The sequence below is a fragment of the Sceloporus occidentalis genome, unplaced genomic scaffold (assembly GCF_023333645.1).
Source record: "Sceloporus occidentalis isolate IW3139 unplaced genomic scaffold, rSceOcc1.0.p SCAF_64, whole genome shotgun sequence".
Classification (NCBI taxonomy): domain Eukaryota; kingdom Metazoa; phylum Chordata; class Lepidosauria; order Squamata; family Phrynosomatidae; genus Sceloporus; species Sceloporus occidentalis.
Window position 1 is genome coordinate 443,676 of NW_028317044.1, and position 25,645 is coordinate 469,320.

The following is a 25,645-nucleotide window of genomic DNA, read 5'->3' on the forward strand; positions in this document are numbered from 1 at the left end:
AGTTTCTGGATGCAATCTCTGTAATGGGGCACCTCTTGAACCCAGGACCCTCTCGCATCCCTCATTAACACTCTTTATTTTTCTCTCTCTCCTCATCCATAGGGTCCTAAACGCTTCAAAATGGAGTCTCTGTCGTTCGCGGCTGGGAATGTGGCCCTGCTTTCTGTGGCCAAAATGGCTGTCATGGCCCTTCCTTCTCCATGAGGAGATTAAAAGATGGCAGGCCTCATGCTCCTTCTCTGTGGCTTTTTGCAGTGGCTGTTAGATGTGTTAAGAGTGAGAGATTAGGAAAATTAGTATTTTTATTCATTTAACCACCAAAAAAAGCACAAAAGAGACACAAATTCAGTTTGCGTATTGTTCTTGTGTGCCTCCAAGTCATTATGGCAACCCTAAGGTGAACCTATCATAGGTTTTCTTCATAGATTTCTTCAGGTTTACTACAGGTTTACTCTTCTGAGGCTGAGAGAGTGTGACTTGGACAAGGTTAACCAATGGGCTTTTTGTGCTCAAACCTTGGTCTCCAGAGTCGTAATCCAACGCGCAAACCGCTGCTGTGCCACATTTAGCTATTTCTCTGACTTTTTCTGTTTATCTCAATTTCAGTAATGACTTAATCACACTTTGCACAAAAGGGGTTCATTTTCTGAGGTAAACTTTGGCAAACATGCCATTTTCAACCCCTTTTCCCGCCCTTTTTTTTTTTGGTATGCTATTAATCGTACTGGTTTTTAATGTTTTGAGCCACTCTGAGTCCCAGTTTAGGAAAAAGATGGGATAATAATAATAATAATAAATAAATAATTAATAATAATAATTGAAGAAGGAAGAGGTAGCAAAGTATGAGGGAAATGTATTCTTATTCTGTTTATTTGGAGAAGGTATCTCTAACCTCTATAGATTTGTGAGGGAAGCAAAAATGGAATAAAACAAGGAAGAAAAGAGAAATAAATAAATGTATGTTGTTTAAAACAAAGTTTTTAATGCAACTTGTTTTAATATTGTAATAAATTAATGCTATTTTAATAATAATAATAATATTTATTTGTATTCCGCTTTTTCACGAAGGAATCAAAGCGGATTCCAAGAGTATAATTAAAACATCAAACAATTAAAAATTACAATTAAAAAAACCCCCAAACCCCAACCTTTCCCCCAATCATTTTTATTTTATTTTAAGGTACTATTTTATCTTAAGGTACTATTTTTGTATGCTTTCAATTGTACTGGAAAAAAAGATGGGGTCATAATAATAATAATAATAATTATAATAGGCTTTTATTTGTTTGTGCTTATTTAATTTATATCCCACTATTTAAATGATTATTTTTTGTAATATTGTGAGCTGCCCTGAGTCCCAGTTTGGGAAAAGGGTAGGATAATAATAATAATAATAATAATAATTTTAGAAGAAAGAAGGAAAGCAATGCTTAAATAAAGCTGGAAGCAGCAGCAAAGCTAGTAAATGATGAGAATGTATTTTTATTTTGTTTACTTAGGTAATATGTTTTGTTTGTTTAGATACTATAACTAAGAAATATGTGTGTAGCTTCGTGTGGGAGGTAAAAAGGGGATGGAGCAAAGAAGGAAAGAAAGAAAGAAAGAAATGTGGTTTTTTAAAAAACTCCTTTGCGTTTATTTAATTTATACCCTATTTTTTTTCTCCCAACACAGGGCTTAAGACAGAAGGAAAACTGAAAACTGAAGACAGGATAAAAGAAGAGAGAAGAAAGGAAGAGAGAAGGAAGGAAGGATGAAGCAAAGGAAAATGATCCTGAAGAACTTACAACATTTAACTCATACTAAAGGCTGGATGGATGAGAGAGAAGAAGGAGCAGATTAAACTTCAGGGCAGATTAAATGCCTGTACTCTGTAACAGAATACATCCATCTAGAATGTACACACACACACACACACACACACACACACACACTTGTCCCTCCGTATTCGCGAGGGTTAGGGGCACAAGACCCCCGTTAATATGGAAAAAACACAAGTAAGAAAAACACCCTGTTTTTACCTGAGAGGAAATCCTCTCTAGGAATCTCTAGGTCCTCCAGGGCAACTCTGTGGTCAATGTCCAACAGACACTGACCACAGAACTGCAATGGAGGAGCCTCAAAGGCCTAGTAGAGTGTTCTCTCTAGGTATATGTCTATGAACTTTTAGTTAAAGTTGTCCATAGAGTTGCACTGGAGGAGCTAGAGATTCCTAGAAAGAACATATTAATTAAACCCGTGAATAATCAAATCCGCAAATATGGAGGGAGGAGTGTGTGTCTATACAGTAAATGTTAGGAAGGATTTCTTGGCTGTTCAGGAGTGGACTATTTTGCTGCCTCCCTTGGAGGGTGCTGGAGTCTCCTTTTCTGGAGGTTTCTAAAGAGAGGTTGGATGGCCACCATTTCTGGGGATCCATCCGTCTGGATCTTCCTGCCTGGCAGAATGGAGTTGGACTGGATGCCCTTTGGGGGATCCCTGTCTGTCTTTGCATCAGTCTTATCTCATTCCAAGGAGCTCGGTTGCGATGGCAAAGGTTGCCCAAACGCCGCCAGTGTCATAAAAATCCCAGCAATTCAAGGAATCCAGATATAAAAACACAGGATGAAGGGAAAGGGAAGAAACAAATTTGATCCTGGCAAGTGAATGAATCAAAGCCCTCTAAGGAGCGTAACTGCGTTGTCCGCAAGAGTGTTTTACGACAAGAGAGACAAAGCGTCCACAAAACAGCTCCCCAGAATAATCACATCTCTCTTTTTTCTTCTTCTTCTTGCCAGCTTTCCCATTATCATAATCTCCCAGATATCCTTAAACACTCTTCAGCAGAAACACAGTCTGGCACCTTTCCAGGGTGGGTCTTTTTGTCTTTTTCCTCCTCTTTTGGCAGCAACACAAATTGCTAGCTACTGAGATTAAATTCTACACCAATTCCCTGCATTCTTCTGAGATATATATATATATATATATATATATAGAGAGAGAGAGAGAGAGAGAGAGAGAGAGAGAGAGTCTCATCCCTTGTAAAACCTAATATTAAAAGCCTCAGATCCAAAGGGATATAGAGTATCTTATCAACTCTCCCACAGTACTCTTCCCATCTTCTCAATAGCAGGTTTCCGTTGCCGTTAATGGAAGACTGAAGGGCCTTTCAGAGGCGGATATTGATTTATTGGGCGGCTGCCGTTTCAAGACATGGATTGGATGGGAAGCAGAGGGCCCTCTGCGATCGCTAGAGTTAGGGGCACAGGGCCCCCGTGGAAGTGGGAAAAAACACAGGTGAAATCACTACTTTTAGTGCCTCTCTAGGGATTTCTAGGTCCTCCAGCACAACTCTGTGGTCAATGTCAGTTGGACTCATAAAATCACACTAAAGGACCTAAACATGCCTAGATATGTGTTTTTTCTAAGACCCTCTAGTTCTAGGTCCTCCAGAGCAACTCTATGGTCAACATCAATTGGACATTGTAGCACAGAATCATGCTGAAGGACCTAAAAATACTCAGAAAAGTGCTTTCTCTAAGAATCTCTCGCTCCTCCATCATCATCATCATCATCATCATCATCATCATCATCATCATCAGATTTATTTCTTACTTATCATGACTCTAGTCTAGGATGAACTTGCGGCAGAATGGCGCTGGAGGACCTAGAGCAGTGGGTCCCCAAAACTAGTCCTTCAGGTGCGTTGGACCTCAATGCCCAGAAGCCCCAACCAGATTGGCCGACACTTGGGGATTCTGGGAGCTGGTGTCCAAAACCAAGTTTGGGAACCGCTAGCCTAGAAATTCCTAGAGAGAACGTATGCACCAGATCCACAAATAATCAAATCTGCAAAAGGCCAAGCCACAAAGGTGGAAGGCTTGACTGTACACAACACCTCCGTAGGCACCAGGACATAAGGGCCGTGTGGATTCTGGGATCTGTTGTTCAAAAATATGGTCTTTATTTGAGGACTTAACCTATTCAGAAGTGGTGTTAATGTCTGCAGGAAAGCGGGTAGTTTTACATCGTCTGTATTCAACAAGGGGATGCCATGATGTTGCTGCGTAGGAGGAGAGTCAGCAATGGGACCATTGCGCATTAGGACCGATGCGCATTGGGATGCAAACTATGGACTGCTGGCTGGGACACATTGCTAGAGCTCAATGGATGCTTCTGACCTTGGCATTTAATTTCATCTGCCCCTGGAATGGTTTCACCTGCAAGCCAACAGGTGTGTGTTGTTACCATCACCACAAAAAAGTCATTTCTCATTTTCACCTGCAGGGGGCAGCCTTGCCTCACTTTAGTTATTCACTCAGGAGGCCGATTGATCAGACTTTATTGCTAGTAATGGGAGGGAAAGATAGCATTGGAGATGACGGTGGGAGGCTAGAAAACCGATACAACCCTGTCCTTTGCCCCATTTCTCCTCCTCTGCAACATCTTCAGCAAATGGCATGAAGGAGGGGATTATTCTGGGGGGGCTGGACCCAAGATTGATGCTCTAGCCATTGAAAGGCTGGCACCTGGGCATCAGGCAGGTGGCATCGGAGTCGGGGAAAGAGGAATTAGGGTCTCAGTTCCAATGCCCCAGTGAGCTGAAAAAATGCACCGTTTCGGCAAATGCAATCCTTAATGTTTAATTTGATAAATGGCCTCTTATCGGGGAGCTGTGCATGAGACCCTATAGGTGATAATAGAGTTTGCGGTGGAAGCTGCAGGGAAGCCATGTTAAGCAATTAGTTGGCAACAGAGGCTACAGGGCCCCACATTTCTCCAAAGCCCCCTATCTCTTTTCTCTCCTCCTTTGCCTCTCCTCCTTTCCTTCTTTCTTTCCGAGAAAACAAGCCGTTGGATAGACTCTTTTGTTTTGCCAGCAGGATGAGCTCCGGTTAATAGGATTAATATCCCACAACGCGTGTGGCAAATGGAACATTGTTAAGAGGGCTGTTATTACAGAATTGTATTTAGGTTTAAAGGCAGAAAAAGCCGACCGAGGAGAAGTTGTCCAGCTGTCCTAGAGAGGCTCTGTGAACAGTTTGGCTGTCATTGGGAGCCTCTGGTTCCAGATATGCCCTCCATGCGCCACCCTTGCGCTTCAAGATGGGAAAGAAATGCACTGAGTTCTCACCCGTTTTGTATCTTTTGTCATCCCATTGTTCCAAGGAAAGGAAAGGCACGCATCTTCATGGGCTGCATTTGGAAAATGCTTATAGCGGGGAAATGCACCATGGATATCTTTGCTGTCTTTCCTTGGGAAGAGTCTTATAAAGAACATTTATACAAATGTGTGCCCAAATGGGCACGATTCAGGAACCAAATGTATGGGCAGCATGCACTAAACAGATATTTAAAGAAGTTTATTGTGGCATCGGAGCTAAATGTCTAACCAAACTACAGTCCCCAGAGTTGCCTAGCATAGAGCCAGGGAAGTTAAAGTGGTGTCAAACTGGATTATTTCTGCAGTGTGGATTGGACCAAAGATGAAACCCTTGGAGTTTCCCACCAGCCATGCCAAGCCATGCATCTCAGAGCCAGATATTTCACAGCCGGACTGGCATTCGTGCAATAAAAGCAGCCGTGAGCCATGCTATGCCTGTGGGGAGAGTGCAACAGATGTAGACCGCAGGCTGAACATGAGCCAGCAATGTGATGCAGCAACGTAAAAAGCCAACGTGATCCTAGGCAAGATCAATAGGAGGACAGGTCGAGGGATGTCATCATCCCACTCTCTTCTGCTTTGGCCAGGCCTCACTTGGAATAATAATACTGCGTCCAGTTCTGGTCAGTACAACTCAAGAGGGATGTTGAGAAGCTGGAGCATGTCCAGAGGAGGGTAATCAAAATGGTGGAAGGTCCAGAAACCATCAAGACTTATGAGGAGCAGCTTAGAGAGCTGGAGAAGAGGAGGTTAAGTGGAAGGCGATGCAATGGCCTGATGGAAGAGAAGGTCTTTTCCTAAAGATGTGCCTGGGAGTGTCCATCCAGAGAACTTGTTTTAATGCCACAGCTGAGTTCCCAAGGAGAAACAATGGCGGACCAGGGCAGCCCAGAAGGAAAGCCCCTTGGCCCAGGGGCTCCCTTTATCTCCCAACTGCCAGATGTCTGCGGCAGAATTGGATGCAGAAGCACGGTCTCCCCTTCCGTCCAAGACACTGGAGCAGAACTGCAAAGTCTTTGGGTGCCAGGTGTGACTTCCAGAACGTCGGCTGCTGCAAAAGAAGCCGACAGGTCGAGTCTGAGAGGAGCGCCATCAAAAATGCCAACCTTGGACAAGACCCAGCATCTGACGCACGTCACGTGGCATGAATCTCCCCATGCAGTTCTACGTTGATTGTGCTGCATGATCCTTATGCTGAACAGCAGAGTTAGGCCATCCAATGCATTGTCGCTGGAGCACAACTCCCAGCATCCCTCAACATCAGCTCTGCTATCTAGGGACCCCAAGGGGCAACCCAACCCCAAACCCATTCTGCCATGCAGGAATCCCCAGTTGAAGTACGCCTGAAAGATGTGGGTCCAAGCTCCTTAGAGACGGAGAATCCACCCCTTCTCTGTCCATTTCTGATGGAGAAACAAGAACTTCCTGCTGGCTGGGTCTGAAGATCATCCTTATTCGATTATTCCCAGAAACCTCTCTCTCTCTCTCTCTCTGTGTTGATGTGTGTGTGTGTATATATATATATATATATAAAAAGTAAATATCTTGATCCGTTGTTTCTGATGTTTGCTCATTGGTATGTGGAGGTGAGCCGTGTTTTGATTACTTTCCTTCTCCCATCTGTCAGGGCTGGAGATTTCATTTCAACACCTTTGGAAGCTAAAATGAATGTGTAATAATTCACCCAAACACTCCTGGTATAAAATGAGCTGTTCCTGGAGACTTTTAGCAGACCGGCGTTTAGGCAAAAGAGTCCTTTTGGGGGGGGGGGAGGCTCTTTCTTTCTTTCTTTCTTTCTTTCTTTCTTTCTTTCTTTCTTTCTTTCTCCTTCTCTGCTTCAAGCAACCCAAAGGTTACACTTTGCTCCCCTGTGGGACTCTTGGCTGTAAGGAGATAGATTCTCGCTGCGGAAAGCTGGTTTTCCTCAGCTAATCTTTAATTGTATTTGTAACGAATTTGGAGGGAAAAGATCAATGCCTTTTTCTTGTGGCACAACAGAGGGAGGGTTAAAACCTATGGTTCGGGCCTGGAATCCCTTTTAATTGCTAGGGATTGGGATCCAAAACCATAAGGACAATATGACTTAGGTCCAGAGACTACTTGACAGACCTTATCTGCCCATATGAACCTACTTCTTGTTGTTAATTGCCTTCAAGTCAGCCCCAATTCATGGCGACTCCATGGAGGAGACGTCTCCAAGAGCCCCTTTCCTACAAAGCTCTGCTCCGGTCCTGTAGATCAATTCCTGTGACCTCTCCAATTGAGTCTATCCATCTTGTATGTGGTTTTACTCTCTTTCTGTTTACTTCCACCTTTTCTAGCAATATTGCCTTTTCCAATGAGTCCTGTCTTCTTAGGATGTGTCCAAAGCACAAGAGCCTCAACTTGATCATCTTGGCTTCTTCCAGGGAGATTTCAGGCTTGATCTGTTCAAGGGCCCATTTCTTTGTCTTCTTGGCCATCGAAGGCATCCTCAGCACTCTTCCCCAGAACCACGTTTCGGATTAGTTGACTTTCTTCTTTGGTGTCCATCTTTTGCATCTATACATAGTAATAGGACATACCATGGCTTGGATTATTCTGACCTTGGTGTCCAGTTGCATATCTTTACTCTTTTTAGTTCCTTCATCCCCAATCATCTTCTTATTTCTTGGATGCACTCTCTATTCTGATCAAGGTTTGAAACTAGGTATGGGAAATCTTTAACTATTTCGATTTCCTAAGTATCTAGGTTAGATCTTGTAGGTCCTCCATGGTCACTGTTTTTGTTTTCTTTATGTTCAGCTCTAAGGCATTGCACTTTCTTCCTTAGCCTTCCTTAGTAATTGTTCCAATTCCACGATCTTTTCTGCTAATGAAATCTGTGACTTTTCTGCTAGTGGAATCCATGTTTTCTGCTAATGAAGTTCGTGTTTCCTACTAGTGAAGTCCATGATGTTTTCTGCTAATGAAGCCCATGATGTTTTCTGTTAGTTCATACTGTTTTCTCTTAGTGAAGTCCATTCTGTTTTCCACTGGTAATATGGTGTCGATTGCAGTATCTAAGATGGTTGATGTTCCTTCCCCTATCTTTACTCTGCCTTCTTCTTCGTATGATGTTTTCATACAACCCTGCTCTTTGTATGATGTTTTCTGCAAGCAAGTTGAACAGATAGGGCGAAAGGGCGCATCCTTGCCTGGCCCTTTTGCCAACGGGGAACCATTTTGTTTCTCCCCATTCTATTTGTCCCAAATACAGATTTCTCATCAGGACTATCAAATGTATTGGCATTCCATGCCTTTAAGAGCCTTCCACGGCTATTCATGGTCTATGCAGTGATAGGCTTTTCTGTAGCCTCTAAACCACGAACCTGCCCACGCCTTGAAATCCTGGACCTGGAAGCGAATTCAGCTCCCTGCTTCCAGCAAGCGAGGCTTTTGGGGCTGATAAGAGGAAGGGGAGAAGAGGCTCGCCTCCTGGTCAAGAAAAGGAGCTGTTTAATTAAGTTGCTTGAACGGGGAGCTATCTGGGCCTGTCTTAGGTGCGCAGGATTCGAAGGTGATCAAAGGTAGCGCATCCAAAGCAGGATTAAAGATGTTTAATACAGCTTATTTCCCCAATAAGCCGGAGCGAGATGAAAGAGCGTCTGCAGGGCCCTGCTGGAGGCTCAGAAATTGCGCCACCGAAAATCGACTGGAGTTGATAATTAAAATAGGGTCCAATGGGGCAGAAGGGAGGGGGGTCGGCGTCGGCGGTGTGATTTCGCCTTTATTTCATTTTACCTTTGCAAAACCCCAATGCAGCCGAGGAGGGAGGCATTGAAGTCCTTGTTTTCATTTGGACTCTAAACAAGAGTTTTGCTTAGGTTTTTCATAGCTTCTGAGAAAAACCTCCTGGCCTTGGGTGCACCATTGCGCTGGGGACATTGCTTTTGAGGACTGCGCCACCCAGAATCCCCAGTCTGATCCTCCAGCCCACATCCCAAAACAAAGCTAACCTGGGCTTGTCATCTCTTTAAACTTTGGTTGGAGATCTGGTCCCCCTTCCAAGGGGGAAAAAAAACCCCACTAATAAAAATCCATGTTATTGTTCTTTGTTTTCTCTCATTGGTTGTAATGAGAGGACATCAGGCCGAGCGAGGCGCCCGCCTCAGGCAGCAGATCCTGGGGGGCAGGTCCAGAGCAATGCTATCTTTGGTCCCTCTTGCATTTCTTGAGCTAAGAGAGAACCCTCCTGGGCAATGGATATTTGGGCCCCTGCAATGCTCTATATTCCCAAGGGCCAGGGAACGTGAGTCTTCTTCCCAGGACTATATAACAGCTTCTCTTTCCATGCCTGAAGAAACTGCAGCATTTACACAGCAGAAAATAAAAATGTATTTAGATGAAAATGATCAGGGGAGAGGTAGAGGTCACCCAGAAGCCAAAAGCCACCGGGAGACAACATTTATTGGTGTTCTTATCAGATAGTCTGCATTTATAGATATATATGGAGGACATAATGCAGCTGTAGGGTTAAATCAGATATTTCCTGGAATAAATGTAAGTGTCAGTGGAGCTGAAGTGGACTATTTATCAAGGAGGAGAAAAAGGCGGTGGATCTGAGCCATTTCTTTTGCACGCACAAAAAGGGGCCCCTCCCGCATGGCCACAGATGGAAAAAGTTTAAAGCCGTGAGAACAAGCAAACTCAATCTTTTCAGCCCCGTTTCCTATCTTCAGCTGTACCCCCAAGTCTAGGAGGCATCCACTCTGCATTGTGTTTGAATTCTTGTTACTATGGCCCTATATTGGGAGTTGCATATTCCTGCATGGCAAAATAGGGCTGGACTGCATGGTGTTTGGGGATCCCTTCCAACTCTAGGATCCTATGTATTCCTGCATGGCGGAATGGGGCTGGATTGGATGGCCTTTGGGGGGTTCTACGCTTCTGACAATTTGTCTCTCTCTGCCCACAACATTCCCTCCATCTTTCCTTGTAATTAATGCCAGGCCTGAAATCTGATGTGGAAAACAGCGAGATTGATCTTTCTGCTCGGGCTCCCGGCACCCCCCACTGCCGTCCCCCCACAAAACGCATGGAGCATTGGAGAGAACCACCGCCTGCGAAAATTACCAAAGCATGGGCGTCTGCTCAAAGGAGTGGAGCTTTTGTCTAAAATTAGCCCCCCGCTTTCTCTCTCTCTTTTTCCCCCTTCAGCCGATGATTAAACGAAGGCTTCTTTCTGCAGGGCTACCTCACTTGGATTGATGTTTCCCATTAGAAAAATGCACCGCTTGGGGTTTGCAAAACCTCTCTGCCACTCTGGGTCAGGGGCCGCCTTTTAAAATGCATATATGAAAGCAATATGCAGATGGGCCCCAGTTAGGAAAGGTAGGATTAATGAGTTCCTTAAAACTTGGAAACTTGGGGGATTGTGACCCCAGAGGTGCATTTTGTCCTGGTTTCCTTCCTTCTTTCCTCTCCATAGAGAATAAATACTTAGGAGGGGGGGATGGTTTAAGAAACAGAATATGAGCCGGTGTGACCTGTGAAAGAACCACAACAAGCCTCTATCTACCTGTACTATGCAACCCAACCCAGGTGGATGACAAGTTAATGGCTAGCGATAAACTCATGTTTCCAAAAACACAGGAACAAACTCTTATTTTGCTGTTGTTGTGTGTCTTCTTTAAGTCGTTTCCAACTTATGGCGACCCTAAAGTGAAGCCGTCGTGGGGTTTTCTTGGCAAGATCGGTTCAGAAAGGGTTTTCCCATTGCCTTTCCTTTAGGCTGAGAGAGTGTGACTTGCCCAAGGTCACCCAATGGGTTTCCATGGCTGAGTCCATCGTTCCATTTTAACAGGCTTTCTCCATCTCTCCTCTGCATCGCTTCCACCTCATGGATACTTTCAGCTGGTTTCTCTGGCACCGATTAATCCATCTCTTCAGCGGCTGATCTTGAAGGACCTGGAAGGCCATTGTTGGCTGCCTTGGCAGATAGAAACCCACCTCCGTAAACAGAAATGAAATGAGAGAGGAGAGTGGTGAGATTTCAAAGCCAGGCCGGATAACACGCCAAAGAAAAGATAATGAGGAGTGATCCAGGAGCCCTTTGGTGCTTGTCTTCCTCTCTCAGAGACAAAGGTTGCAGATAATTATGGACGGGTTGGAAAAGGCATGATGGACCTAGAGCTTACTGTTGGCTAGAGGACCTTGGGTAGATCCGACTCTGCCATCGATCCAAATGGTGCCCAGAACCTGGGATATCTCCCAGACCTAAATGGCAAAGGAGGAGGAATGGTTTCTACCTACATAGATATCCCACTTAATGAAAGCAAGATGTAAACCTACGACTCCTCCATCGTCATGTTGTCTTCAGTTTGAGTTTCAACACCTTTGCCGGAGGAAGAAGTCAGCAGAGCTTTGAAAGCTTGCAACATGTGTTTTTGCCATTTGGTTGTCCCAATAAAGGTATTGCTGTTTTGTGGATTTAGGACATGTCTTACTATAGCTGCTAGTTCAGGCTTCTTTTTGGCTGCAGCCAGAAGGGAAAGTTCTGTACATTCGCAAAACCTCATCCTCTCTGGGGCATTTGCTACTCCTCCTGATTTGGTGTCATCTGTAGCTTTCATAAGCATGCCCTCTATTCCTTCGTCTACATCATTGATAAAGATGTTGAATAGCATTGGGCCCAGGACTGAACAATGCTGATGTCCAACGCAAGGGATGGGCAACACAATTGGTGCGTGACAACATGCAGAGATTTATGCTAGGAAACATAACTGCAATGGAGAATCTTGGCCCCGAGAAGAAGGACGATGGTGATGATGATGGTTTGGAAAAGTGGGGGGAACCGGTGGTCCCTCTCATCTCAGTGGGCAGCATAACCACTGCCAGCCCCTTGGAGACCTCCTTTAAACCTTGGTTTGAAGTCTGGCATGGCTTCCCCATCCCACTGTCATGGGAGCCACAAGAGAAGACGGATACCATCCCACATGGAAGCCATTTGGATCCATAGTCTCCTTCAAATGACATTTCTGTGCCTTTAGACAGATGCTGCCGATTATCTCTGCTGTGGGTTGTTGTTGTTGTTGGCGCATGGTAGTCAGTTCCTGACCCTCCCACAGGAATGCCCTCGCTCCAGAAACACGTTTTAAAGAGATGTCCGAGGCAGTCGAATGTTTCCAAGGCTGGGCCTGAGGGATCTCTGCTTCCAGGCCTGGTACCTAATTTTCAAGAGATTCACCAGCCAGGAATAAACTCAGTCCCCCAGGAGGAGGAGACGTTCGGGGCTTTTCTGCCACGGAGAGATCCAGGCCTGAACCATGTTTGGAGGACTGATGCTCAGCTTGTTCTGCCCTTGACCATGACCTTTGCAAAGCCTGAAAGTATTAAGTGCTTCAACTTTGGAACTCAGTGCCTGAATATGAAACGGTCTGTTGGCTTGACACGAATTGTGGCTGGTGGGTCCCATGTCAGTCCCATCTCCTTCTCACCTTGGATCGGGAAAGACAGCAATGCCTTTGCTACCTGTGTCCTGAACAGGACATGGATTAGACAACACACACACCCCAGACACAGACTCCACGAGTGTGAATTTACTCTCCGTTTGATGGAGGATATTGGCTAGTATACATCCGATGAATCCCAATGCTTCTGCTAGAACTAGAACCTCCCTTTCATCCTGCAACCAAATAGCTGAAGAACTGACTCTGGCTTTGGTCCATTGGGGAGCAGAATGCTTATTTGGGAGCGACACGGCTCTCATTTAACCTCTCTTATAGTTTCCTTTACATAGATGCCTCCAAGTCACCTGTGGATTTAGTCACCTCCATGAATTTGCTAGGCTTTTCTCAGGAAAGAGGCACTCAGAGGTGGTTTGGCCAGTTCCTTCCTCTGAAATATTGACTGCAGCGCATGGGATTCCTTGGAATTCTCCTACCCAAATACTAACCAGGGCTGACCCTGCTTCGCTTTCAGGCTCAGACAGGATCTGGTGCCTTCAGGGGTTTTGGGGTCTTTGTTTTGTGCCTTCAAGTTGCCTATTGACATATGGTGAGGCCATGGATTTTTCATAGGCAAGGAATCCTTGTTTTGCCAGTGCCTTCCTCTGAAGTAGAGCCTACAGCCTGGTGCTCTTCCGTCCAAGGGCTAACCAGGGCTGACCCTGCTTAGCTTCCAAGATCAGAGAGGACCGGTGCCTTGAAGATATTTAGGCCTGTAGTTGCACCCGAGCAAAAGCTGGTTGCGTGTCTGAAGTGCAAATGAAACGTGAGCTGGAATTGAGAAGGAAGGCTGTGCCTGACTCCATCTACCGGTGTTCCTGTCTCCTTTTCAAAGAGTAGGAATTGGCAGGTCTGGTGGGGGAAAACCCATTTCTACAGAGCCTAATAAACATGGCAGCCCCGTCATCCTCTGTTTACTTTGAAAGAGCCGCACACGCTTTCATCCCCGCTGAGTTTTCAGCCGAAGTGGCAGAGCGGCCCGGGTGGAATAGTACAAACAAATTTTAATTATTGATTGTGTTTTGCTCCCCACCCCCCTTTTCTTTTTTAATTAGGCAAACATGGTTGGTTTTCTTTGGCTCTGGTTTGGTGGCGTTGCGCTCTGTTAGTCATTCCGTTAATTAGAAAATGCTGTTGGTTGTCGCTCTTACCTTGCCGCACGTTGACATGGCAGCCTCCTTGGGCCAGTCGAGCGACAAGGGAAACGCAAGGAGGATGGCGGCTCCTCTGCGAATCCGCACGGAGTTTAGTCCGAATGGTAAAGGTGCCACTCTTCTTGTGTTTACTTGGACTCAGGGCAGCAGATGTGAATTAAAGCCAATGTAGATAAGAGCACATCCAAAGACATAAGGGAAAATGTCTGGAAAGTGATTCCTAAAAATGCCATGAACAAATCTGTTCAAAAGGTGACACATGAAAACCACTAGAATGGCACACAATGAAAACCTCTTGGAGCTGGTTTCTAAAAGCTTGGAAGGAAGAGGAAAGCTTGGGCTTGTCAACCGAAGGATGGTAAGGAGGAGCCCATCTGACTTCCTTGGAGACAGAGATCCAGAGAACCCAGAAACAGCCCTACTTTCCAAATTCCCACCAAGTCTGAATGGGAAGGTGCTTGGACAGAAAACAGCCACTGCTTAAGATCCTAAAACCTGGGCAAGTTCATGCAGAGAGAGCTGGGCCTTCAGATAACCTGGACCACAGCCTTGTAGAGCTTTATGGGTCATAAGTGCCTCTCCAAAGTCTCTGAAGATCTTGTCTATGTTTCTGTATCAATATATACATATATTTAGAAGTCAAAACCTAGCATTTTGGGTGGCCTCTTTACGATCCAGACTCAACTTGGCGAGGATGCACCAACCCACAGATAACAGAGTGCCCAAGAAACCTGAAATGTATGCGCATCTCACGGAAAAGGAAACAGATGTTCCAGAAAGCTCAAAGGCTGTTTTATTTATTGTTACAAGGAATCATTGACTGTCAACAGGGAACATATCGTTGTATTGCAGATAGAAAGTCTGTGTCTAGTGGCCAAGGAATTGCATTATCCAAGCAAGATGGGTATATGGCACTCTTGCGCCAGGCAGCATGGCAGAAGTCAGGTAGCCAAGGAGGAAGCTCTTGGGCCTACAAAAGCTCTGCCTGGTCTGATCCTACGTCTATGCGCCTGACTGTTCAAAGCCAGGCATGACTGTCTTTGTGATTAGATCTTGTATATGTTTCTGTATCAATATATGCATATATTTAGAGGCCGTGTCGGTATCAAACGCTGGGTTGGCAAACATAGAACTAAGCCCACCATTACAGCCATTTACCCTCTTTGAAGATCCAAACCACCACCAGCCATATCTCTCCAGTACACTTTCTTAACACTTTGTGCAGACTCTGGCAACAAACAGCTTTCCTGGCTTAATATTTGTATTCATTGAGGATAACTAGAACATTTCTGGTCATCCCATTCCTGCTCCAGATTCTCTGGCCATAGAAATGGAGTGAGGCCCTTCAGTGGCGCATTGGCATGCCTTTCTGCAACCAAACCTGGGAAGGAAGGAAGAACTTGCCGTTTTGAAGCGTAGAAAGTTCCTGCGAAGGTCCTGGAAAGGCAGCCAAACTGATGAGGGGAGCCGACCAAGGCAATTTTAAGTTTCCGAAAGGAAAAAAGCAATTACAGTCTCAAAAGGAATAATAAGCATCAATTAGCGGCAAGTATCTCAGCTGACAATGAAAGCGTTTTCAAGTACACATGCAGAGAAATGAAGGCAGAGAAAAGCCGGCTCTTTCAATGAATTGCAGCAGGGGACTCCGAGATAAAAGGACTGAGGAGCAGACGAGATATTAAACAATTACCGCCGGTGTCGGCCGCACTGAAATTTGGAAAAGGCTGTTGCTGTCTGGATTTGTGGGTTTGCAGAGAGAGTTGGGTCTTTGTGGTTTAGGTGTACAGATGGGGGGAAATTGGTTCAGGCCACATGTGGGCTGTATGTGGCCCCTGTGAGCCACATGGAGCCCCAAAACACTCTTTGGGTGCTTAGCTGCCGCATCACATTGGTGGCTCACGTTCAGCTTGTGGTCTGCTAGACTCCTAGATGCATGTACTGCTACCAAGCCAGGTGTCCCACATCCTACATCTGTGTGTATATCTGATGGTGTGGCATTGCTCCACTTCATCAGATGCATTGAGTATTATTCTATACTTCACATATGTATAGTATATGGGGATGTGGAGGGTAGGTGGGATGGATCGTTGATAGCGAGGGCAAAGGGGAATTATGGGTAGAAAGTTGACGTAGCGATGGTTACATTATCACTAACAATGGCTCAGCTGTACATAGAACAGATATATAGAAGCAGCATGATGCAACAGTTTGAGCATTGGACTCTGCAGACCAGGGTTTGAATCTTTGCTCAGCCACAGAAACCCATTGGATGACCTTGGGTAAATCCCACTCTCTCAGCCTCAAAGGAAAGCAAAGGCAAATTCATCTCTGAACAAACATTGCCAAGAATCGTAAGATTGCCATAAACTGGAAATGGTTTGAAGGCACGCAACCACAAATGTGGGAAAGGGGGGATTTTGGCTCTTGGCGCTCCTTCCTAAGGCATTGCTCTCCCTGCAAAATCCTCTTCTGTAGAGAGACAGGAGCTGTGGGTTGGAGTCGATGACTGCTGGGTTCCTTGCAGCCCTACGTTTCTCTAAGGCCAGTTGCTTGCACCGACTTGAATTCTTCCGAGAGACATTAAAAATGGTTTTATCCGGTGACCTAATTTGGAGCTGGGTTTTAATTATTAAAAAAAGGAGGGGGGGGGGAAGCGAAAGATAAAATTCAAAGACAAGGCAAATGTGCTCAAGGCTGGACAAGAGCTGATCGCACCAGGCAAAAAGATTGAAATGCTTTAAAAAAAGGTTAGCAACAAAGGACAGGGAAGTGACAAATGGAAGTGGCGCGATAGAAGGAAACGGCTGATTTGGCAAAAGAATTAGTTCAGGAGAGGACTCATTTCCACCCCTCCGTTTCCCCAAATCTCCCTCCTCTCCCCCCTCGGAAAAACTCTTATTAGTCCTTTTTAAACCATGCATAATATATTGGCTTAATGAATTCAGAGGAACTTTCAAAAGGTGGCTTGTTTTCTCTTTCTTCTCCTTCATGCCTGAAAGGGTCCAAATGGCCCAGCTCTCCCAGTGGATCAGAGTCCTACCTCCTACTGGTCCCAGTAAGGGTCGGTTATGTTTAGCTTGGAGTAGAGAAGACAGGAGCCAGTGCAGTGCAGTGGTTTGCATATTGGACTTTGGGGACCAGGGTTTGATTCCTGCTTGGCCACAAAACCCATTGAGTAACCTTCTGCAAGTCACACACTCTCAGCCTCAGGGGAAGGCGACAGCAAACCTCCTCTGTAGAAACCTTGCCGAGAAAACCCCAAGAAAGGTCCCCCTTTGGGTTGCCATAAGTCGGACATGACTTGAAGGCAGACAGCGTCGACAACAAATCAACCAATCTCAGCCGTTGCTTTTCTGCTCTGCTTCAGACAGCCAGATCTCTGAGGTCAGCCCTGCATTGATCCAAAAAGGTTCCTTAGACGGCAAGAACCGAAGAATAACCTAACGTTGTTCACAGAATAAAGCCTATATGTGGACACTGTGAGCATTTTGCCTGGAGCAAACGTTGAGGTAGATTTGCAGGACTTCTCTTCTCCTTCAGAGATTTTGATTGAGGCCCAAGATCTCCGTTGGAGGAGCCATGCTTCTCAGCCTCCCTTTCCACTTGGAGAAGGCCTCCTAAGCATCGCCCACCTCCCTCCTTTCCCCGGATTTTCATCTCCCGCCATGTCTCCGAACAGGTGTTCCTTGCCTCCGGGAGTGAAGCTGCCTTTATTATCTACGGTTAGACAAGTGAAAAGACAAAGAGCCCTCGTGCTTCGTTATTATTGCTCACTGATTAGAAACCAATTAACTCGTATTGCCTTTGGAGATCGCAAGATACACGGCTTTCCTTGGGTCCCTACCAAAGTCACGGAGCCCGCCAAGCCTTGCTGGAGACAATTAAAACATCAAAAGCAATTGGGTATTAATTAATCGGTGTGCCCTACTTGCTACCAAGGCGAAGCGAGCCATTACCAGCCAGGGAACGCATGCTTCATTTAACAGGCCTCTCATAATCCGGGGCCAGGAGTCTCTTCAGAAGTTTCCTTGTGGAAAATAACACTAACCTGATGCAGCTGCGCTGGCGTTCCTGGGTCGCAATTGCCCCAGAGGTGGATTTTGTTATGGACGGCCTGATGCACACAGGACCTCCCCAAACTGGCTTCGAGGTTGCAATGAAGTATAAAGGAGCCGTGGACGATGCAAAATGCAGTGGGCAAATTGATGGTGAAATGGAGAAACTGGCAGGAGATAAAGCAAAGGCCGTTCCCTTGCATCATGTCTTCCAGCAAAAGGCAGCTGCTTCTGGCATGCCTTTGGTCGCCAGAGACATGTGGGGCTTCTCGTGTTTTCTGCCTTTCCTTGATGAGAAGTCAGCTTGAAAACCAAGGCTAAAAAGTACCCCCCAAATATGGGACTTGTAGTGACTGTGGCAGGCAGATGGGTTCTAGAATCCTTCTCAGCATCGTGGCCAAACATTAACAGCTCTCCGGTAGCATCTGTGTGCCTTTACTTCGCCTGTGGACCCATGAATCTCACTGGGTTTCCTTACAGGTGATTTTGCCAGTACCTTCCTCTGAAATAGAGCCTCCAGCATCCGGGGTTCCTTGGTGGTCTCCCACTCCAATAGTAACCAGGGCTGACCCTGCTTAGTTTTCAAAATCAGGGGGCATCCGGTGCTTTTAGGGAATGTTGTCGCTGGTGTTGTGTGCCTTTTCCCAACGTATGGGGATCCTAAGGCAAAGCCTATCTTGGTTTCTGAGGTTTAAACCTGGTTTAAGCCAGCCAACCCTGATGAAACCATCTCAGTCCCATCAGCTTCTGTATCTGGAATGAGAGAGAGACTGGACACCATTTCGTGTCTTGCCCCAGGCAGCAAAATGCCTTGAGTGGCCCTTTCTCTTCAATTCATTTCTGTCCCTGTCTGAATATCCCTCTCTTCTGTTGCTGTTTTTTGGCTGAATCAAGATCCAGCAGGTAATCTCTCTGCTTTGCCTGTGGATGGTTATTGATGGCCTTGTCAGAAGGGAGATTCTCCAGGGACTGGCGTTCTTTTCATATTTATCTCCTGCAACAGACTCATTGTGAAGGGTTTACAAGGAGAGGCATTAAGGGCTCTCCTGGGGGAGACTCCTTGGAAAGGGCAACGCTGGAGGAGAAGCGAGGATGGCTTGCGGGCTAGGCCGCTTCCCTGGCATCATCGGGCGCAGCTGCTTCTCTCTGGCTTTTCGGTAGGGCATCGTTTTGCAGGTTTATAAAAGCCTTTCTGCAAAGTCTTTGAACTCGGGTTGCTGCAATGGAAGTCAAGCTGAGGACAAAGAGGGAAACTGGGAGGAGGAGGAGGAGGAGAGAAGAGAGAAACTGGGACGTTTGAAAGCAGCTGGGAAAGTGGGGCGGCAGAGGATTAACTGGGCCAAATCATGATGGTCGAAGGGTATGGAATATTTCATTGCTGTCACTGACCAAAAGGCAAGTGGTCCAGACAGTGTCTGGAGAACAGTCTCCCCTGCAAATTTGAGAAGAAGCAATGGTTTCAGCCAAAGGTGGTTCAGGTGTGTTGACCCCAAGGTTTATATCTACAACCCTTGACTCCTCCAGATTTCCTAGGCCTCCCTTTGCCAATAAGCAGTGGTCTTCCTGATAAAAGAAAGCCCACTGAAATGCATGGGACTGACAGGCTGAGTCTCCCTTTATCCTAAATTCCAAAATCTAAAATATTCCAAACATCAAAACTTTCTTTTCATTGGTGACTGAGAGGAAAGAGTTTCTCAAACGGGAGGAATTTCTCTTAAATTCAAATGAAAAGAAAGTGGGGCCAGAACGCATTCGCTTAAAGTCGCTAGTTTAGCCAAATTACATGAATGCTCATTGCATTCGAACTGGCTTCCCATTGCCCCAAAATAGCATGCCATTGCCCAAATTTGCGTGTGGCGGTCTATCATGCAGTAACGTGAAACCACATGATTGCGTTCAGATTGCCACCGGATTATACTTCCAATTTCCCTTGTCTGATAAACTCTAATGGCACCTTTGCTTTTGGTGGCTTCTATCTATCCATCCATCCATCTGTCATGTATCTATTATGTATCTATCTATCCACCCACTATCAATCCCTTAACCCTTAATCTATCTCCTCATCTAGCTATCTGTCTATCCACCCATCAACCTTATCTATGTCTTCATCTAGCCATCTATCTATCCCCATTGATCTATCAGCCACCCATCTATTCACCATTCATCTATCTATCTATCTATCTATCTATCTATCTATCTATCTATCTATCTATCTATCTATCTCCCTCCCTCCCTCCCTCCCTCCCTCCCATCCATCTCCCTCCCTCCCTCCCTCCCATCTATCTATCTATCTATCTATCTATCTATCTATCTATCTATCCCTATATTAATTCCTTTATTCCTCTAGCCATCCTTCTATCCCTCATTTCACAGATCATTGCACAAGATGAGACTAATTCTCCCCCAGTTTCTCAGTTAAGTGTCTGATTATTAATTTTTTTGTCTTTAAAAAGAAGAAAGTCCAGACAGGTAACAAAGCCTCCGCTTTTCACGTCATCCATCAAGGCGCTCTAAAGCAATATTGGGAGCATAAATTAACATTTCCCTTCCAACAGAACTAAGAAAGCAGATTCATATTCATTTTTCTCTCTTCATTATTTTAGCATTAAGGCAGATCTGCATTCGAGGAGACATCAAAGCTCATCTTTTGAAAGAAAGCTGTCTGCTTCTCCGCACAATTGTTTCATCGAAGCCAGAGAGGTAAGGAGTCCAAGCATCCGTGTTTTCTGTTTGAAACCAGTTCTCCATTTGCGATTTCAACCTTTTATGCTAAGCCTTTTGTCACTTTACTTCACAATAGTTACTGGTTAGTAGAAAAATTTGCATTAATTATGGGATCATGTGATGCTGAGGCAAGAGATGTGTTTTCCCTCTTTCCCACATGCCTTTCATCACCACACATAGATCATTATGTGCTTAGGAAAGACAAAGAGATCTAGCTTGGGAACTGCACTGGCCAAGTGAAGGATACACTCATGTTTGCATATCCAGCTTGTACATCTAACATTCAGTTTAAGACTGCAGAGGAACAGTTGAGCATGTGTTACATGGAGGCACATCTGTCTTGTGGGGTCATTGTACATGTTGTTCAAAGAATCATAGGCTCATAGAGTTGGAAGAGACCCCAAGGGCCATTCAGTCCAACTCCCTTTGGCCATGGAGGAAGACACAATCCAAGCCCTTTCTGTGCCAGATGACCATCCTGCCTTTGTTTAAAAGCCTTCAAAGAAGGAGACTCTGCTTGTCAAGGCAGTGTATTCCACTCTTGAACATCATTTACCACCAAGAAGTTCTTCCTAGTGTTAAAGTAGAATCTCCTTTCTTGTAGTTTGCACCCATTGCTCCGGGTCCTATTCTCTGGAGCAGCAGAAAACAAGCTTGCTCCATGTTCAATAGGACATCCCCTTCAATATTTAAACATGGTCATCACATCACTTCTTAACATCTCTTCTACAGACTAAACAGAACCAGCTCCTCATAGGACTTGGTGTTTCCAGGCCTTCCACTATTTTGGTTTCCTTCCTCTGGACATGCTTCAGCTTATCTACTCTTGTTTGTTGTGATCAGAAGTGGACACAGTATTCCAGGGGAGGCTTGACCAAAGCAGAAAAGAGTGCTATTGTGACTTTACTCCATCTAAGGCACTTTGGTCCTGTTGATTCAGCCAACTGATGCACTCCTATTTTTGACCTATGGCAATCCTAAGGCAGCCCTATCACAGGGTACGGTTGTTCAGAGGAGGGGTGCTTTTGTCTTCCCCTGAGGCTGAGAGAATGAGACTTGTCCAAGATCGGTACGGAAACCAGCTCTCCATTGCGCATGGCGATTCACATGGAAGCACATGGAGACAGACACGGGACAGTGTGCATACACACTGGGTTGCAAATTCACTTGCGCAGGGTTGCCATTGGACGCAAGGCTTGTCCGTCCCTCAAGGTCTGCCTGGGGAGGCTTACTCTGTGCAATCCCCCTCCCTCCAATATAGGATTTAGGTTTTTATGTTCTCAGAGACTTTGAAATATCAGCGTGTTGGCAAGGTTTCAGCAAAGGCAGAAGTCATCAGGAGCAAAGGCAAACTTTCAAGAGGTTCTGAAGCAAAATGCAAATTGTCGACTGTTATCGGCAGCATTTCAACCAGCCGTGTCCTACCTCAAAGGAGAGAGGGAAACGGCTGGAATTTGCATATAGATAAGGTCAGGCCTAGTTCCTCTGGAAGAATTAGGAAGGGTTTATTAGTCCTGTTTGCCCTTCAGGGAGGTCCCTCCACCTCTGTGCCGCACGACAGCGATCCCCCGTCCCTCCGCTCCGCGTGCCCTTGGTCGGCCTTTGAAAGAGGCCCCGGAGCTTTGGATGATGGGCAAGGCAACCTCCTTCTCTCTTACATCTGGCAACGCTGTTTGGTGGACTACAGCATCCAGAATCCTTGCAGCCAGCATGGCCAAATGCTACTTCCAGAAAGGAAGGATTCCAAATTGGCCAGGGATTGGCATTAAATCCAAATTTTGAGGGATGAGGACTGTTTGTGCATTGCTTCGAAAGGGTAAAAGAGGGTGAATGGACTGTGTGCATTTCTCCCTGATCCCAGTTTCATTTCTTTCTGGATTTTGAACAGCAGCCTGGTTTCTTGAGCAGACTGTGGAACATTTTCATTATTGGGGAAACGATAAGAAAAACACTGGTCAGAGTTGCAAAAGCCAACCTTGTTTGATGTGTAACAACCCTTTTTCAAGTGGGAAGATTGTGCGAATAGGAGCCACACAGGTCTCCGTTGCCTCAGGGTTTAATCCCCTTTAACCTGCCTTCAGCCCACGGCTGATTTTCATCTGAGCATCTTTTGTGATGAAAGAACCAGCCAGCATTTTAATAAATAGCTCATGTATATCATGTGGCATTGCACCTAATAATAACCAAGCAGTGACAAATGGCACATCTTCTCTGCTCCAGGATTAATAGTTTAAAGGGGAGACCGGGAAGGAGCGCCGCTCGCTCGGCTGCATTAAAAATCATTTATGTTTTACAGGACCCATAAAAAAAGAGGGTTCCTGGTGCGGAGCAATTAATCATGTGCACAAATGCAGCTTTTTATTTAAAAGAGGTGGCCATGAAAAATGCATCCAGGTCTTGGCCTGTGAGGGCTGAAGCCGCTTCCTTCCATTGGGGTGAGATGGATCTCCTTCAGATGAGCCCCCACTTTAGCTCCAGCGCCCCAAAGGGGACTCTGAAAGTTGCGTTCCAAGGTGCGATTGTGCAAATCTGCACATTTCTGACTTAGCCCACTTGACGTGGGAACCACCAGCCTCTGCTGCTTACAGTGTGAAACAAAAACAACACCACTAAAACCATACACAGGTCAACATTTAAACAGAATTAAACTATTGACAGTGTTTAAAAGCACAGTGGTCCCTCCACAGTCTCTGGGTTTCTCAGCCAAAAGAGCCCAGTTTCTCCATGCTCAGTTTGCTCTGTGATCTAAAGGAACAACCCGATGCCGCTTGGGACTACTCCACACATAAGTCTATTATGCAAATTGTTGCAGATTTTCACACATTCACATTGGTGTTTCATTATCTTTACTATCTTGTGCATATTCACATCTGTGCGCCTCTGCTCTCTGTCCCTCTTCTGAAAATGCGGATCCACGCAAAGCAGGTGGGTGGCTTCATGTTCAAAAATGCGCAGTCCCACAAAAAGCCTGGGGTTTAAGGAGTTTTCAGGGAGATGGACAAAAGGCCCAAACTCTTGCAAATCAGGTGTGGCTGGATTGCATTTTCACCCATTGGAATGAGGAGTATTTTAATGGTGTTGACAAGGCCTTGGTGCCAGCCGGGGAGGGAGGACGCATGTGCCAGCCCTGCCAGGTTTCCTGTGTGTGTTTGTGTGTGTTTTGTGATGTTGCCCACCCAGAGCCACTCTGAAGAGACACTGCCTGACTGGAAGCCCTCACCTCCACCTCTAAATAAATGTTTATTCTAACCTGAGCAGATTACCCGGAGCCCCAAGCGGCAGAAATGGCTTTTGCTCAGCAGGTCTGGCGCAGGACTAATTAAGGTTTTGTCAGCTGCTCCATTCCCCACATCTCCTTGCCAGCCGCTGGTGCATTTATCACCCCTTTCAAATCTCCAAGAGCCGGGGAATCACTCTCGGAGGCGTAGCATTGAAGCATGGCAGGAATGGGGAAAGGCGGGGGCCGTTGTTTGGCTGGAGGGCAATTTTTCCTCCCCAAGACAGAGAGGAGTCAGGAAAGGGTCATGCTTATAAGTCTTGCCTCCACATCCCTAATTTCTGCCTGAGCTTTGTTTCAGAACAGGGTCTCTGCTTATTTAGGGGAGCAGCTGTTTGGGAGTGGGATGCGGTGAGGACACATAAACAGGACAAGGACCGAAAGTCTGTGACATGGTTGGATCTGATGTGCATAGAGCTCTCCTGTTGTGCTCTGGCACTTCCAAGATGGCATCCTGATGCACATTGGAGAACCTTCCTGATGCTCATCGGTGCCCATTGCACACCAGTCCTTCCACTGGCTACCGTTGCCCTACAGCTTCCCGTTATGTTGCAATATCTTGATGGCCACGAAGTGAATACAGACACTGCACAATTTTGTTGTCAGCTGCCCTTGGGTTGCCCCAACTCATGGCAACCCTGTGGATGAGGCACCTCCAAGCTCCCTTGAACTCAACCAGGTCCTGAAAATCCATTCCCATGGCCTTCCTGATTGAGTCCATCCATCTTGCATGCAGTCTTCCTTCCTTTCTACTTCCCTCCACCTTTCCTAGCATTATTGCCTTTTCCAATGAATCCTTTCTTTTCATGATGGGGCTTAAGTACGCAATCTCAGTTTAGTCATCTTGGCTTCCAAGGAGATTTCAGGCTCGATCTGTTCAAGGATCCATTTGTTTGCCTTTTTAGCCATCTATGGTCTCCTCAGCACTTTCCTCCATCAAATGAGTTTATTCTCTTTGTATCCGCTTTCTCCACTGTCCATCTCTCACATCCGCACATAGCGATGGGGCGCACAATGGCCTGGGCAATTCTAACGTCGGTGCTTCAAAATGGCTGCCCTTCCCATGCCTCATCTTCTTATGGTTTCTTAACTCCCATCTCCTTCTTGGTATGGAAGGTATGGGAACTCTTGGACTATTTCGGTTTCCTTGTTATCCAGGTTGGCTTTATGTAGCTCCTCTGTGGCCATTATATTTTGCTTCCTTTAGGTTTAGCATTAGTCCTGCCTTTGCTAATCGTAGACTTTCCTTAATTAATTTCCCCAACTCTGTGATGTTTTGCGCTACTAATATTGTGTTGTCTGCATATCTTAGGCTGATGATCCATCTTCTGATCTTCGCTTGTCCTTCTTATGAGTCTAAATCTGCTTTTCCCATGATATATTCAGCATACAAGTTGAACAGAACGACTTAGTCCAATTTCCTGCCCAAGTAAGGCCGCTTATTGAATTTCAACCATTCTATTTATTGATCATCATCTTTGTTATCTTTCTTTTTATCACCTTTATTGATACTCCATCTTTGCTTCAAAAGTGGCACTCAAAAGCAAACAGTAACAGGAATGCCCTTGCATGTGATTTTATAGTCTTAGCAAGTGGAGAATGGCATGTGGGGAATGGCACAACTGCCTGAAGATGCAGAATATAATTCTCCTGGAAGGCTTCAGTACATGCAAACACTGGGGAAATGTTGGACAAAACTCTTACCACTCTGCAATTCTTCCTGACTTAGTAACTGCCAGGAAATCCATATTTTACCAGCGAATGGAGAACTGAGAATGTTCTTTGCATTGCTATTCCTGAATGGGGTTTCCAAATGTTGGGGGGGG

At 45.6% G+C, this 25,645-nt stretch overlaps 1 protein-coding gene across 2 annotated transcripts in view; it reads left to right on the forward strand.

The window, feature by feature from the left end:
• The first annotated feature begins 2,775 nt into the window (after positions 1-2,775).
• The window catches only part of LOC149287031 (uncharacterized), a 149,283-nt gene continuing 126,413 nt past the window's right edge, over positions 2,776-25,645 (forward strand). For both annotated transcript variants that reach the window (XR_016277532.1, XM_089493473.1), the window contains exons 1-2: positions 2,776-2,851; positions 20,422-20,518. The gene's annotated coding sequence lies outside the window, so the exon portion shown is untranslated. The remainder of the gene's footprint in view (positions 2,852-20,421; positions 20,519-25,645) is intronic.